Source organism: Euprymna scolopes, chromosome 1, assembly GCF_053919585.1.
Source record: "Euprymna scolopes isolate OS-2025 chromosome 1, ASM5391958v1, whole genome shotgun sequence".
NCBI lineage: Eukaryota > Metazoa > Mollusca > Cephalopoda > Sepiida > Sepiolidae > Euprymna > Euprymna scolopes.
Window position 1 is genome coordinate 106,768,070 of NC_136482.1, and position 14,537 is coordinate 106,782,606.

Consider the following 14,537-nt stretch of genomic DNA (forward strand, 5'->3'; position numbering starts at 1 on the left):
ATCATTATTATTATTATCATCATTATTATTATCTTTATTATCATTATTATTATTATCATTATTATTATTATTATACGTCCTATCTTCTCAACCAGACTGTTTTCTTCTTCTTCTCCTTCTTCTTCTTCTTCTTCTTCTTATTATTATTATTTTTACAAAGGCATCACCACATTATCAAGGCCCAGAGGCCACTCAAGGATAAGGGTTAAAGAGTGTACAGTAGAAATTGGTCAATATAGTAATCATTAGTAATGAAAATTTGGTAAATTTAATAACTTATATGGAACGGCTCATCAAGAACTTATTTACTTTAGACTTGAACACAACCATATTCTAGTCAGCCGGAAAGCAGGAAAACGGAAGACAATTCCACAGGCGTGCAGTTCTAATAAAAAAGCTTTGTTCATGGAATCTACGTTTAGGTTTAGGCACAGATAAAGAGTGGGGGAAATTATTGATAGTGTTTACAGCTAGACGAGTGTTTCTTGTGAAAGTTTGGCGAGGGGGAACCATAGATTGAAGCTCAGTTGAACACTTTCCATGAAAATAACGATACATCAGAGACAAACTCGCAACATCTCTTCTGTGAGATAGAGGTTGCAAGGAGGAGAAAAGGACATCTCCTACGAGGCTACGAATTCTATTTTGAACTCTATCAAGGCAGGACAAGTCCTTTCTAGCAGCTCCTGCCCAGATGTGGCAAGAGTATTCCATCCTTGGACGTACCTGGCTCTTATATAGGTAGAGAATAGCATCAGCAGTGAGATATCTACTGGATCGATAGAAAGATCCCACCATTTTTCCAGCGGCCTTGGCAACAGATTTGATATACGTGTTCCATTTAAGATCAGGAGTAATGGTCAAGCCCAGAAGCTTGTCAAAACTTGAGGCCTCCTGAAGACGAGAGCCATTCATTTCAATTGAAGACAAATGTGAATTAGAATGTTGATGATGTAAAGAGAGAAGCTTGGTTTTAGATGCATTAAAAGTAACCAGCCACTCCTTTCCCCATTGTACTACGTGCTCAAGATCAGAGGAGAGAGAATTGGAGAGAACTTGGTCGTTTACTGTCTTAGATGTGGTACCATAACTGGTAGTGTCGTCAGCATAAATGTCTACAAATGATGTAAGGATGTGATTTGGAAGATCATTAATGTAGATCAGGAAAAGAGTTGGGCCCAGGATGGACCCCTGAGGGACACCGGCATTAATACTGTGAGCTTCTGATTTTTGCCCCTCAACTACTACTCTTATGAACCTATCAGAAAGAAATGATTTAATAATTGAGAAGACTTTTCCAGCTATACCATAGCTAGTGATCTTATGAAGTAAACCTTTATGCCATACCCTATCAAAGGCTTTAGATATGTCAAGAGCAATTGCCCTAGAAAGATTGCCACCGTCGAGAGATTCGCTAATCCTATGCGATATAACTGTAAGGACATCTGCTGTAGATCTAGCAGAACGGAAACCATAAACAAAACATTTTTTTTTGAAATTATCATTATTATCATTATTATTATACTTATTATTATTATCATCATAATTATTATCATTATTATTATCATCATTATTATTATCATAATTATTATTATCTTTATTATCATTATTATTATTATCATTATTATTATGATTATTATCATTATTATTATTATTATTATTATTATTATTATTATTATTATTATTATTATTATTATACGTCCTATCTTCTCAACCATCTGTTTCGTTCCTTGTACGAACTTTTTAAGATTGTTCCTTGTGCTCGTATTATTATTGGTATTTCCTTTCTTTACCTTATATAACCCTTCAGCTCTCCAGCCAGATCTGTATATTTGCCCCGCTTCACTGTCTACTTGATATTCAACCCGCGGTTTACCGGAACGGCGAAATATCCGACTTAGCAGGACTTTTCCTTTTTGTTAACTATTATAACACGTTGTTATCTTGTTTTCGTGCATAATTTCTGTGTGTAGATCTGCGTTACATAATATTTCTTGATTTTCGTGTTCAGGCACTATTACCGGTTGGTGCTTATAACATTTGTTTGGGTGTTTAAAATCCTGTTGTTTTCCTAATTTTCAGTGCACTGTTTTCGCCGCACGATTCCGTCAATTCTAGTATTCTTTGTGGATTTAGTTTCCTGCATTACTTATTATGAGTTTTATCGTCTTTTTTCTATGTTCACTGGCTCTGCATTTTCTGTTTACTTTTGTTTAGTCTGACTTTGCTTTGATGTAGTTAATTCTAATCGCGATTTCTTGTGTAGCTTTTTTAGGAATACAATTTCTCTGTGTATGTGCTATTTTCCTTACCATGTGTTTTAGTAAGTCCAATAACCTCAGCGTTACATATCATCTATATAGCGAGTTATGCTTGCCTTCCTGTTCGCTAGCTTGTTAATTTTTCAGTATCTCTTGCTGCAGTTATTAGACTTTCTTTGTTCGGCATTATGTATTTTCTATTTTTTATGTCATCCACATCCAAACTTGCCCTCCTCGTCCTTTTTTTTACCCCACAAACACGCTCAGCACGTCGATTGGATATAGTTCATTGGGCATTATCATACATTTTCTGGTCTTTTGACGGAAATACCTCTATTTGTATTTGGTCTAACCTATAAACCGTTCGTAATATGTTACTAGTTAAATTGCCGATGTGGTTATACCTTCTTTTAGGTTAGTGCAATACAGTTTAGTGTCGGGGAGTTTTCTTCTTTTTTTAGGTAATCGTTCTTAATTTTCTATTTCACTTCTAAAGCTTAGATGTTTCCAAAACTCTTAAATATTTGTCGCTTTCATATTAACGTAGTGTCTTCATCTCTACTTGGCTGAGTACTGTACCTCCCATTACTTCCAGTTATCCGCTTATTTCAACAAGCAGCGTGCGATTTTCCATGCTGAATTCCATACGAATATTATCTCTAATTTCCTTTTGGTTTTTGCAAAAAGTTAAATGGTGTCCATATACATTAGGTTGTTCTTTTTATCTATATAAGGAAACTTTATATGATTTGTTAATTTCTTAGTATATTGTTAAACAATATAATGGCTATGATAGAATTGTAGTAGTAGTAGTAGTAGTAGTAGTAGTAGTAGTAGTAGTAGTAGTAGTAGTAGTAGTAGAAGTAGTGACAGTGGAATTCTCGTCGAATATGCTTTTTATACTGATATCAGTTATATTTTGTCCATTAGCAGTCAGTGCAAGCCGTCAGGTACTCATCGCATTTTAAATCGAGTTGATAATCTTATTTCGTGTTATATATATTCTCATGAATTTTATTATGAATGATGGAGGAATTCTGTTGGACGTTTTCACGTAATCGACGGAGGCCATGGTAATATTTTCTTTCCAGTTTTTACTTCGTTCATGAATTCTTATCTATGTGTAATAGTTCATGCTGTCCTCTTTACATGCATTTAAACACTCATATTGTGTTTTTCTCTCCAGTTTTCTATTGCAGTTTCTATATAGCCGGTTCGCGTTCGTATTTAATTTGTGATATCCGTTTCCTAGAGTTAGCTGCGGTTTAGTCGAGACATGAATCTTAAAACGGGATCGATCTGCTCTTTACCTGCAAAATTATGCGTCTCTAGTGTCTTCTAAGTGATGTGTTTTTTTAATTCATTTGGGTAGCGTGCATGTGCACTTCTCTAAACTTGTACGATATAAACTATACTATCAACGCTTTGATGATCATACCCGATTCCAAATAGAGAGTGTTGTTTTTAAACCCTCTGAAAAAAACCTCTTCAGAGGTTAAACATATTTTGGGTGGAAATGTATGTTATTTCATGCAATTCTTCTTGTTCCGGAAATAGTGTATCAAATACCGATCTTAACTTTGGTACTTACATGGTTTCGGCCGAAGATACTGCTGTCGGAGTTTAGATTGATTGTCTAGACTTGCAAATATTGTTGTAAGGCTTTGTCCTTTGAGTAACCTGTGCCTATTTACTGCATATATATCGTATCTACGAATCTGTGCGTGAATTTCTGGTACAAGATTATAGTGATACGAAAAAAAAAACAACAGAACTCTGCCGGTGTAAACTGAGTGACGTTTTAACTCACACAGCATTTTACCAGCGAAACGATCAATAGTTTCTCTTAAAAAAATAACTAATTTCTGTCACAGATGTAAGTTTTCTATACCTTAGTATCAGGTCAATTGGTGTAGCTATCAATCACAATGAAGTAGTTATGGTCTTCGAAAGGATCCTAATTTTTTTGTGAATTCTCAATGACGCTTGTTCCCTCTTCGGCTAAGGTTTTAATCTGATAGGTTGTGCGCTTTTGCCGTTAGAGCGCAACCTTTGCATGAATCAATGATTTTCGTGACATTGTTATCCACAATTAGTCTTTACGCGTGTGGAGACTTCAATGAATTCTTTTTTGAAGGTTTATTAAGGAACTACGACTTTTTCACTTTACAACAGGACAACGTTCTATAATAAGAATATATCTGAAACATTTCTTACCTTCGTAGTCATCTTACTTTTAAAGTTCCAAATGGAATCGGTCTTTTACACTTTTCTGTTTTTATTTCTAGTAGTGCCACCAGGAGCATTTTATAAGTATTTGGTATCATTGTTTTAATTCCAAGTCAGTACTCTGTGCCGCTATTGTAGGGCCCTCGAAAGGTGCCCATTCCTTAGTTATTAATCTTGATATGCCATCTGCGTGGTTAATTTGCTTCAATGTAACATAATCAAGTTCGAAATTGTAATTTAACAAGATAGGACATATTTTTAGCGATCTGTTGACATGTTACGGCGATAATTCTTTCTTTTAGTAAGAAACGGCTTTATCTCGATTTGCAGCATAAAGTGTATGCCAAGTATGTGCCTGTGAAATTTTATATGACGAAAATGAGAGCTAAAGTTCTTTTTCAATTTGAGAATATTGTTATTCAGCGCGTAACAACGTTCTTGAAGCAGGTGTGATTGGCTTTTGCCGTGCCGTCAGGCATATTGCGTAATATATATGATCCAATGCCGCATGGGGTAGATCGCTACGAATTAATCTAGCTTTGAAGTGTAGTATGGCAGAAATCACTGGAAATAATGTCTCATGAATTTCTTCGACCGTAGTCTGACAGTAATTCATTTAGTGAAGCGCGTATGTCATGCATGTTCTTGTTGAAAATCTGATAGTAATTTGCCAGTTTCAGACAGCGTTGAAGAACCTGCACAGTATCAGCAGAAGGCATGTCTTTAACGGCTCTAGCACGTTCGGAATCGGGTCGCCTTCCAGTTTCCTCAAAATCATTAGTGAGCTATGTAATCTTATTCATGAAAATAATTTCACTTCAACTTCATGACTTTAAATCAGTATTCCTCTATTCGTTTGAAAACCCTACGAATATGATTCTGTAGCAGAAGCAGCAATAACTAAAATGAGGGGAAAAAGAGCTTACCTCGGGTACGTCTGTTGTGTCACCGGTTGGGGGGGAAAGAGAATTCCAAGATGGCGTCCAGGGATTTTTATTAGCGTTTACCCCATGCAACTCTCGGAAAATCACGTTTCTTTCTCATGTGATTATGCAAATGGATAATTCCCGGCCACTATAAAAGCAGGAGGCTAGAGACGAGTCGGCAGTGTCCTGCAAATTGTGTGTGTGGGTGTTTCTGGCGATTGGAGTGTGTCTTCTTTTACCACGGTTATCACGGACAGGAATTCCCTCTCTTCTGGAGGTGGGCGATATTGACTATTTTGAAGTTGTACTGTTGCTGACAGAACATTTTTTTTTTTTTTGCCTAGTACATTTTTGTTTCAAGCTATTTCGGCCCGAATATGGCGAAGGTGCGGATAAGCAGTGATATTATCAAGCCGTTCACTGGCGAGGGAGACGTTGTGGCGCGGCTAAAAAAAGTGAGACTTGTCGCACAACTTCAGCAGGTGGATGACGTAGCGAGTCTGCTACCTTTATACCTGGAAGGCGATGCGCTGGCCCTCTACATGGAAATGGAGGAGGACGATCAAAAAAGAAAAGACAAGATTGAGGCTCGATTAACGGAGGCATTTACTGATGACGCGTTTGCAGCATATAGAAAAATAACTATGGTTAGATGGGCTGGTGAACGTGTGGGTGTGTACGCTAACAAAATCAGGCAGTTGGTTGGATTGACCGGATTCACAGGAAAAAGCTTAGAGAGACTCACAAAATTAATTTTTGTCACTGGATTCCCTGACACCATCTCAATTGCTCTTCAACAGGTGCCGAACATCAAAGCCCTGACCATGGGGGAGCTAATGTCGAGAGCGAGAATTTTGACGACGACTGGCGAACAAAATCAGGATGTGGTTGCGGCCACACGCTCACCCAACAACAGGGCCCAGAATAATCCTGTTAACCTGACCTGTTTCAAATGCAATGTTAAAGGCCACCTTGCAAGGGACTGTCGAAAACGTGGAACACGGTGTTACCGTTGCGGTGAGAGTGGGCTGGGAACTGCTCGGGAAACGAGCAAGGGGAGGACGCATAAGCGCCAGTCTCCTTCCCAACCAAGATGTGAACACGACGCTCCCGGTGATAAGCATCCATGTTGACGGGACGCGATGTTTGGCGCTTATTGATACAGGATGCTCCAGGACAATTTTACATGCAGACCGGTGCCGGTCTTGGAGAAAAACAAACGTAAATGTCAACACAATTAGTGGAATGTCCCATGCGTGCTGCGGTGTTGGAACGGTCTCTGTATCTACTGATGAAGGTGTGTCTGCCAGAGTCTATGTGTTAGTGGTGCATGGCAAGCCACTGGGATTTGACTTGCTTCTAGGGATCGACGCCATAAAAGCTCTAGGAGGTGTCGTTGTCAAGCCTACAGGATCAGTGCGGCTGGGCGCCAGGAAAAGTATTAAATGCGCAGCCATTTCTATCGATGAACCAGATTTCACTGCTACCTTTGCCCATCAAAACCGAACGTGGACCGCATCGTGGAAATGGTCTGTGAACCACTCCCTGAAAGGCTGCATAATCGAGTGTCAGAGTACCCAGTGCCAGCAGAAATTCGTGAAGAATAAACGCAGGAGCTCCACACCTGGATAGATAATGGTTGGCTCGTGCCATACCCAGAGGATAAATTGGGACCCCCCCAAAGGTCTAATTCCCCTGATGGCTGTGATACAGCAGAACAAAGCCAAAGTGCGCCCGGTGATGGACTACCGGGAGCTAAATCATTACGTAGACGCATTTACGGCCAACTCAGATATTTGTGCGGCTAAGCTGCGTGAGTGGAGACAAAAAGGTGCTAACGTGTCTCTACTGGACCTCAGAAGAGCATACCTACAAGTCCGGGTCCATGAGACACTGTGGCCATACCAGACTTTGGAAATCGATGGGAAAAAATACTGTCTGACCCGTCTGGGGTTTGGTTTGAATGTGGCTCCCTTGATAATGAGAGCAATTGTCAGCGAAGTACTATCCCAGGAAGAATTTATAAGCCGCGTAGCATCTGCTTACATTGATGAAATTGTTGTCAATGAAGACGTGGTGCCCGCGACCCGTGTGAGAGAACACCTCGCGCAGTTCGGGTTGAAGTGCACGAACCCGGAGCAGTTGAAGGACGGTGCACGGGTGCTGGGATTGGCAGTCAGGATGGAAGGCAATGAACTGCGGTGGAAGCGAGGAAATGCAATTCCGGAGGCTCCCAGTATTGTTACGCGACGAACAATCTTTTCTCTGTGTGGTCGACTTGTCGGGCACCTTCCGGTGTGCGGTTGGCTTCGTGTGGCTTGCGGAATACTCAGAAGGAGAGTAAGTTCGGTAACGAAGAGCTGGAATGATGAAGCAAGGGACGCCGTACTACATCGTATGATGTTCGAAACCTTAAAATCTGCGCAGCTGAACGATCCGGCACAGGGAAATTGGTGTGTGGACGGCAAAGAGCTGAATGTATGGGTCGATGCTAGCTCCCTAGCAATTGGGGCAGCCTTGGAGATGTGTGAAACTGTGTTGGAAGATGCGTGTTGGCTGCGACCTGAAGATGACTCTCAACATATCAACTTGGCTGAACTGGATGCCGTATTGAAAGGCATCAATTTGGCTCTCTAGTGGCAGAGCAAGGTGCTACACATAAAGACAGATTTTGTTTGCGTATACCATTTGGTCTCGGACACGCTAACTGAGAAGGCGCGAGTACGCACCAAAGCAGCAAGCGAGATGCTTATTAGGAGGCGATTAAGCACTCTTAAGGAGCTCGTGAAAGAGTACGGGCTGACAGTGGATGTGACGCTGGTTCCATCAGCACGAAACATCGCTGACCGACTGACACGAGTGCCACAGCGGTGGTTTGAGGCAATGAAAAAGAAAAAACGGTCTTGACCCAGTGATAGGCGCGGTCCACACAGACGAGCTGGATGAGAGTCAAATCATGGCTATTCACAAAGATAGTGGACATCCGGGGGTGCGACGCACTACCTACTTTGTCAGGAGAAGATGTCCAACCACGACAAAAGCAACTGTCAGAACGGTCATACAGAAATGCGAGGAATGTCAGTCCATTGACCCAGCGCCAGTCAGGTGGGAAAAGGGAAAGCTGGAAGTTAACGAGAATTGGCAGAGAATTGGAATGGATATCACGCATTATGGCACCTTCCATTTTTTAACTTTAACAGACTGTGGTCCATCGCGTTTCTCACATTTGGAGAAAATTGGCAAAGCAGGACTCGGCAAGCGTGATTCATCAGTTGGCGGCAGTGTTCTTCGAGCGTGGCGCGCCGCTTGAACTCCTTTTAGACAATGACACAGCTTTCTGCAGCAATATGTTCCAAGCAGGAGGCTAGAGACAAGTCGGCAGTTTCCTGCAAATTGTGGGTGTGGGTGTTTCTGGCGATTGGAGTGTGTCTTCTTTTACCACGGTTATCACGGACAGGAATTCCCTCTCTTCTGGAGGTGGGCGATATTGACTATTTTGAAGTTGTACTGTTGCTGACAGAACATTTTTTTTTTTTTGTTTCAGATTCCGATGTTGTTCTATTTTCCCGTTGTTATGATTTTGGTCGACTTGGCTGTTGCAACATCAAAACTCGCGAGCATGGTGCCCATGATTTATTGAAAAATTGCCGGTGACCTAATCCCGAATACAAGACTTTCGAATTTATAGAGAACCCTGTATGTGTTGAAATACATTAGTCTTGAGCTTTTCTTCTCTATTTGATTATAATTATGCATCGCTAAAGTCAAGTTTTGATGATATTTTCCTCCGTTTACTTTTGTAAATACCGTCTCCTGGTTAAGTAGAAGCTAACGGTTTTCTCTTAATGATGTATTGAGACCATTAAGAAGCCAGCGCAGAAGCGTATCCCCTTTGTTTATTTCTGTATGTAAACCGTAGACGTTGGCCACTCGCGAAATTAAACCCTCGATAATACGTACACATTTTGAAGTCTATCAAGTTTTTCGTTCATTTTGTCGAATGTCCTGAATGGAACATTTCTTCAGTTTTGAAAAATGTACAGTGCGTTTTCTTTCTTATCGAAATTTTCCTTTATTTTATGCACCTGGCGAACTTATTGTAAAATATCAGGAAGCTTATACTTTGTAGGTATGCGATGTCAGGTTTTAAACTTTTTGGCAAAAAGTATTATTGAACGATCTCAAAAGTTTGCTTTGTTCGCCCAGTCCGTACCGAATGGATTTTCAGATGTTTTTTAAAACGAAAGATTTTAAATGTTAATATTGTCGTTCAAATTTTATGAAATATAATTCTTCAATAAAACTAATCTTATTGACAGTCACCGTGGACTGACTTTAGTATTTTATGCAAAGTCGGTTTGTTGAGCTTTTACACGTATGCACATTTATTATAACGATTTGCTTCCCCGCTTCAGTCTCACATCTACAAATTTCCGTGAGAGAACTAACTTAGATAATGTAGAATCATTTTTGCGAAGGAACTTCTTCGGATATCTTATCACTAAGTGAACCTAACTTGCACTAATCCATCCCGTCTAACATCTTTAATTTCTTTGGTTACCTTCCATTTTGTTGTAAAGACTCTGACAAAAACATGCACGTACTTGGAGTCTATATTAGTACAACTCTCCCCATGACAAGGAAATCTAAACTTGAATCAGATGACCAGGCGTTCATGTGCTTTAAACTAAACAAACATAGCGTTAGCTACCTATGTTTTCTTTATCGCTCTCCCTTCACCAAGGAATGTACTCTAATTAATCATATCTCCGACACAACAATTGGCTTGGGCTCCTTAACTACACAGATACAGCTAGTAGCATTATCCATAAATTATCTTTATCTAATTCATTAGCACTAACGTTTCTGACGCGTCTCATAGATCGTCTGGACCAGCAAACCTCACTTCTGGATCTATTTTTGACAACAACTCCTTAGTATTGTGTGAGAGATGCCCATTACCCACTAATGAATGCGGATCAGACTACGATAATGGAAGTCATTACTCTAAACTATCGACCCCAAGTTGAAGAGCGATTACTCCAAACGACAAAGTATTACAAAAGGGTTGTCTGGATGCCATTAGACATTACAACAGAAATGCCCCATGGTGAATTTTATTTTCTCCACCTGTGAAATGTGGCACAAATTATACCACTGAATTGTTGGAAGCAGCCAATGAAGCACATGTTCCAACACGCAGACCCTAATCTCCCCTAATGGTTTACTTCTACTTGCGGAACTGCCATTGCTCAAAGGCAGCATGTGTACCGCAGATGTATTCGGCATAAGTCCAGTACAAACAGACAGTAGTTTATAAAATCTAGAAGTAATTGAAAGAAAGAAGTAGCGACAGCTAAGAGAGAATATACCGAAACTACTATAAAACGCATTGAAGCGTAGATATTAGGAACTCGTGATTTCTAAAAAAATCTACAACAGTGTAATAAATAATTGGCAATCACAAATTCCGCCCACTATCCTACAATCATGAGTTTTTCTGCACGGCAACCGAGAAAGCTAACATAATTGTCCGTCAATTTGCCTCAAACTAAACTTTGAACCCAGCAAGTCACTCTCTGTCTGATTTCTTTTGCGGACAGAAACCACACTAAATGATTTGAAAATCACCCCTTTTAAAATACATGATATCATAGAAAACCTAGACACTTCAAATTTATGTGTACCTGATCATATCCAGGCTATATTATTAAAATAGTTCTCCGCTGAGGTTGCTCTAGTTCTCTTCAAACTTTTCAACAAATGGCTTAACAAATTTTCTTCCCTTACTGTTGGAAAACCGCTTCTGTTATACCATTTTACAAGAATTCTGGTGAAAAACTGACCCCATATATTGTCGCCCCAGTAGCCGCCTCCATCTTTTCGTCAAAATATTTTAGTCCATAATGAGCAAGCTCTAGTCCACCAATTTACAGTTGCCAAACTTCTTTCCGATCATACATATGAATATAGGCAAGCCTATTTTACTGCAAATATTCTAAATGTAATCCCTGAACGTATATACCATACAGAGATAAGCCAGGGGAGAAGAGGTCACTAGCGCTATATATATATATATATATATATATATATATATATATATATATATATATATATATATATATACATAAGGCTTTTGACTAAGGCATGGCATGGTAGTCTTTTCATGAAAATTACACCCTATGGTATTACTGGAAGAATACTTAACATAATTAAATTTATCTTAAATAAGAAAAATTCAGGTTGTTTTGGAGGGTCATACGTCTAAAGAATATAATATAAATGTAGGTGTACATTAAGACGTTTATTATTCCTGATATTCATAAATGGCCTTGGACGTTTATTATTCATGATATTCATAAATGACCTCCTTGATAAAATAGTTTGTAAGATGCGCATATTTGCAGACGATGCGGCGCTCTACGACAAGTACGAGGGAAACACGGACGGACATATATCCAATGCAACCTTATGAGAGGATCTTTAATCTGTAGTGGAATGGGGTCAATAAAATATGGGAACGTTCAATCCTGCAAAGACTAAGCTTGTTTCCTATAATAATTTCAAGAAACTTTCTCAGCCACAAATAGCTATGGCTAAAAATACATTACTTGAAATAACCTCATCCAAACACCTCAGCTTAACGTTTACAGAGAGCTTGAGTTGGAACAGATATATCGAAAGCATTAACTAGGCTGCTGCGAAGAAGGTGGGCTTCCTCTACTCTGCTAGAAAGTTACTTACGCTTGAAATTATCCTTTACCTCTACAAAGCCACTTAAGCCTCTGATGGAGTATTGTTGTCACAGTTGGGTTGGTACATTAGCTACTAGTCTCTTCTTCCTGAAAGGATTCAAAAGAAAGTCGCTAACCTGATAGGTCCCAACCCGTCACTTCGGCGTCAACTTGTGTTCCATCGACGAAATGTTGCATCCCTCGTCCTATTTTTATAAGTATTTTATGGTGGATGCTTCGACGAACTGCAAATCCTTGTACCCCCTCGATTTGAATATCCCCGACAAACCCGACAAGCAGCAAAGTTCCACGCTTATCTAGTAGAGATCCCTACATGTAAGAACTCCTTCTACTCTAATAGTTTATTCCCCAGAACTACAAAATTTTGGAACTCTCTTTTTGATTCCGGCTTTTCCAACTGTACTGACATGAAGAAGTTCAAGTGTAATGCGAGCAAACATCTTGCTGCCTAACTATCAACATAGTTCCTCTTCAACTTTTGTCCCTGATAGTAGCCACTTCAATCAAAATGGCAGTGTTTCTTGTTTGGGTGAAAATTTAATTGAATAAAATTATGATTAGTCTGACTCAGCGTCATTTTTATTGAATATTTCTTGACTATTACGTATTTGCGTTATGTTCGCTTTGTTTTTTAGCGCATTTCGTCCGGCTGATTCTATTCGTTGTTTTGCATTTGTTCCTACAATTCGATATTTCACAATAAGCCTTGTCTCGATTTCAGTTTTTCCCCGAAACAGGAATCAGAGCAGGATTATTCTCAATGTAATTCTCCACATTGTATTAAGGGTACTTATTCTTTACTCTGCCTATTTTGAAAATGTGACAAGTCATTTTCTTTATTCTCTTTTTAGAAAAATAATATATACAAAGAAATCGGTTGAATGTACATCTTTATTTGCTATTTTACGACAGAAGTGTTTAGATGTGAACATTACTTTCCTGCCGGAAGCTTCTTTGTGTTTTTATAATTGCTTATTATCTTACCCTTTGACAATTGTATGCAAATTCTGCAAAGTGAGGTTGGCTGCGCTTTCGAGTTTCGCTAGTACTATTCGTTTAATCTCCGAAACAAAACCATTGGGCAAGATTAATACATTTCAAGTCATCTGTCGATAAATCTGCTAGTCTAGAGTCATGGCAGTGTGTTTTTACGACCGAAACACACACTGAATAATCTGCGTCGTCCCGCTTAGCTAAATGAAAAGAAAATCCACTTTATATATAACATTGACGTATTTGGACTGGAAAGTTATAAGTAGCTTAATGGTTTCTGCGAATTTTTAGTAAGGATGTAGTCTATGCGTAACAGAGATCGGGCACGGTCATGCAAATGCCAAGTCGTGTGCGAAGGAAGATATTATAACAAGAGCACAAACCGTAGATCACGTTCAGCACGTTGTAGAGTACGCTCGAGAGCACTTTTGAATGACGTCTAAGAGGCCAGAGGCTAGATAAGGATACGGCCAGTGTTTGTCTTATAAAGTACCCTCAAATATATGTCGTTGTTACAACAGGAAAAAAGTGAGTCGAGTAATTACTTATCTTCTACTCATGCGACGTAGTTTTTCGTGTGTAAACGTGTCTACTACGTTACATATGAAAATACTGTGTTCAGCAATTCCTAGCCTACGTAAAAACAGTTGACCATTTTACGCATAAAGCTAATTTCCGCAATTGAGGTTGAAAAGGTTTTCATACTTTCTAAGATAGCATCTGATGGTTACTCTAGCTCAGGAATATAGGTAATCGGATGTTAAGTCTAGCTCAGAAATATAGGTAAACGTCTCCTTCGCGTTTCATATCGTGTTTTCCGAAGACTCTGTGTGACTGTCGATTGTTGTTTTCTGGTCAATCTTTGGAGAAAAAATGCTTATATCTTGTAAATGTTCTTCCATTTTTTCTTGTTGTTCTATATTTCAATTTTTTATTGTTGAAATAGCTGCTGTTTTTATGTTTCTGTTGTTGTTAGAACATATTTTCCCTCATTTTCTGTTGTCTTACGTTAATGTTCTATTTTTGGTTGTCCTGTAATTCAAATAATTGCTGCCATTCTCACATCAAAAAAATACTTTTTTTTAAAAGTCGCTTGTTTTGTACAATCTTTGAACAAGGAAATTAACTTACCCGAGAAAAAATGTATATTACTAATTACAGCTTCACGCTGTACATTGAAACAGTTTACGGTTTTTAGAAGAACAAAACAATTTGATTAGAAAAAAATCTGTGCTTACCGTTTTATTATTTATAGGTTTTAAATGGAAAATGTCAAGAAAAGATTCGAGAAATGTTTTTCTTTGTCGACAATACGATTATTTCCACTATTAGTTGCAAAAAAAATTTTAGGCATTTTTTTAGATGTAATTGAA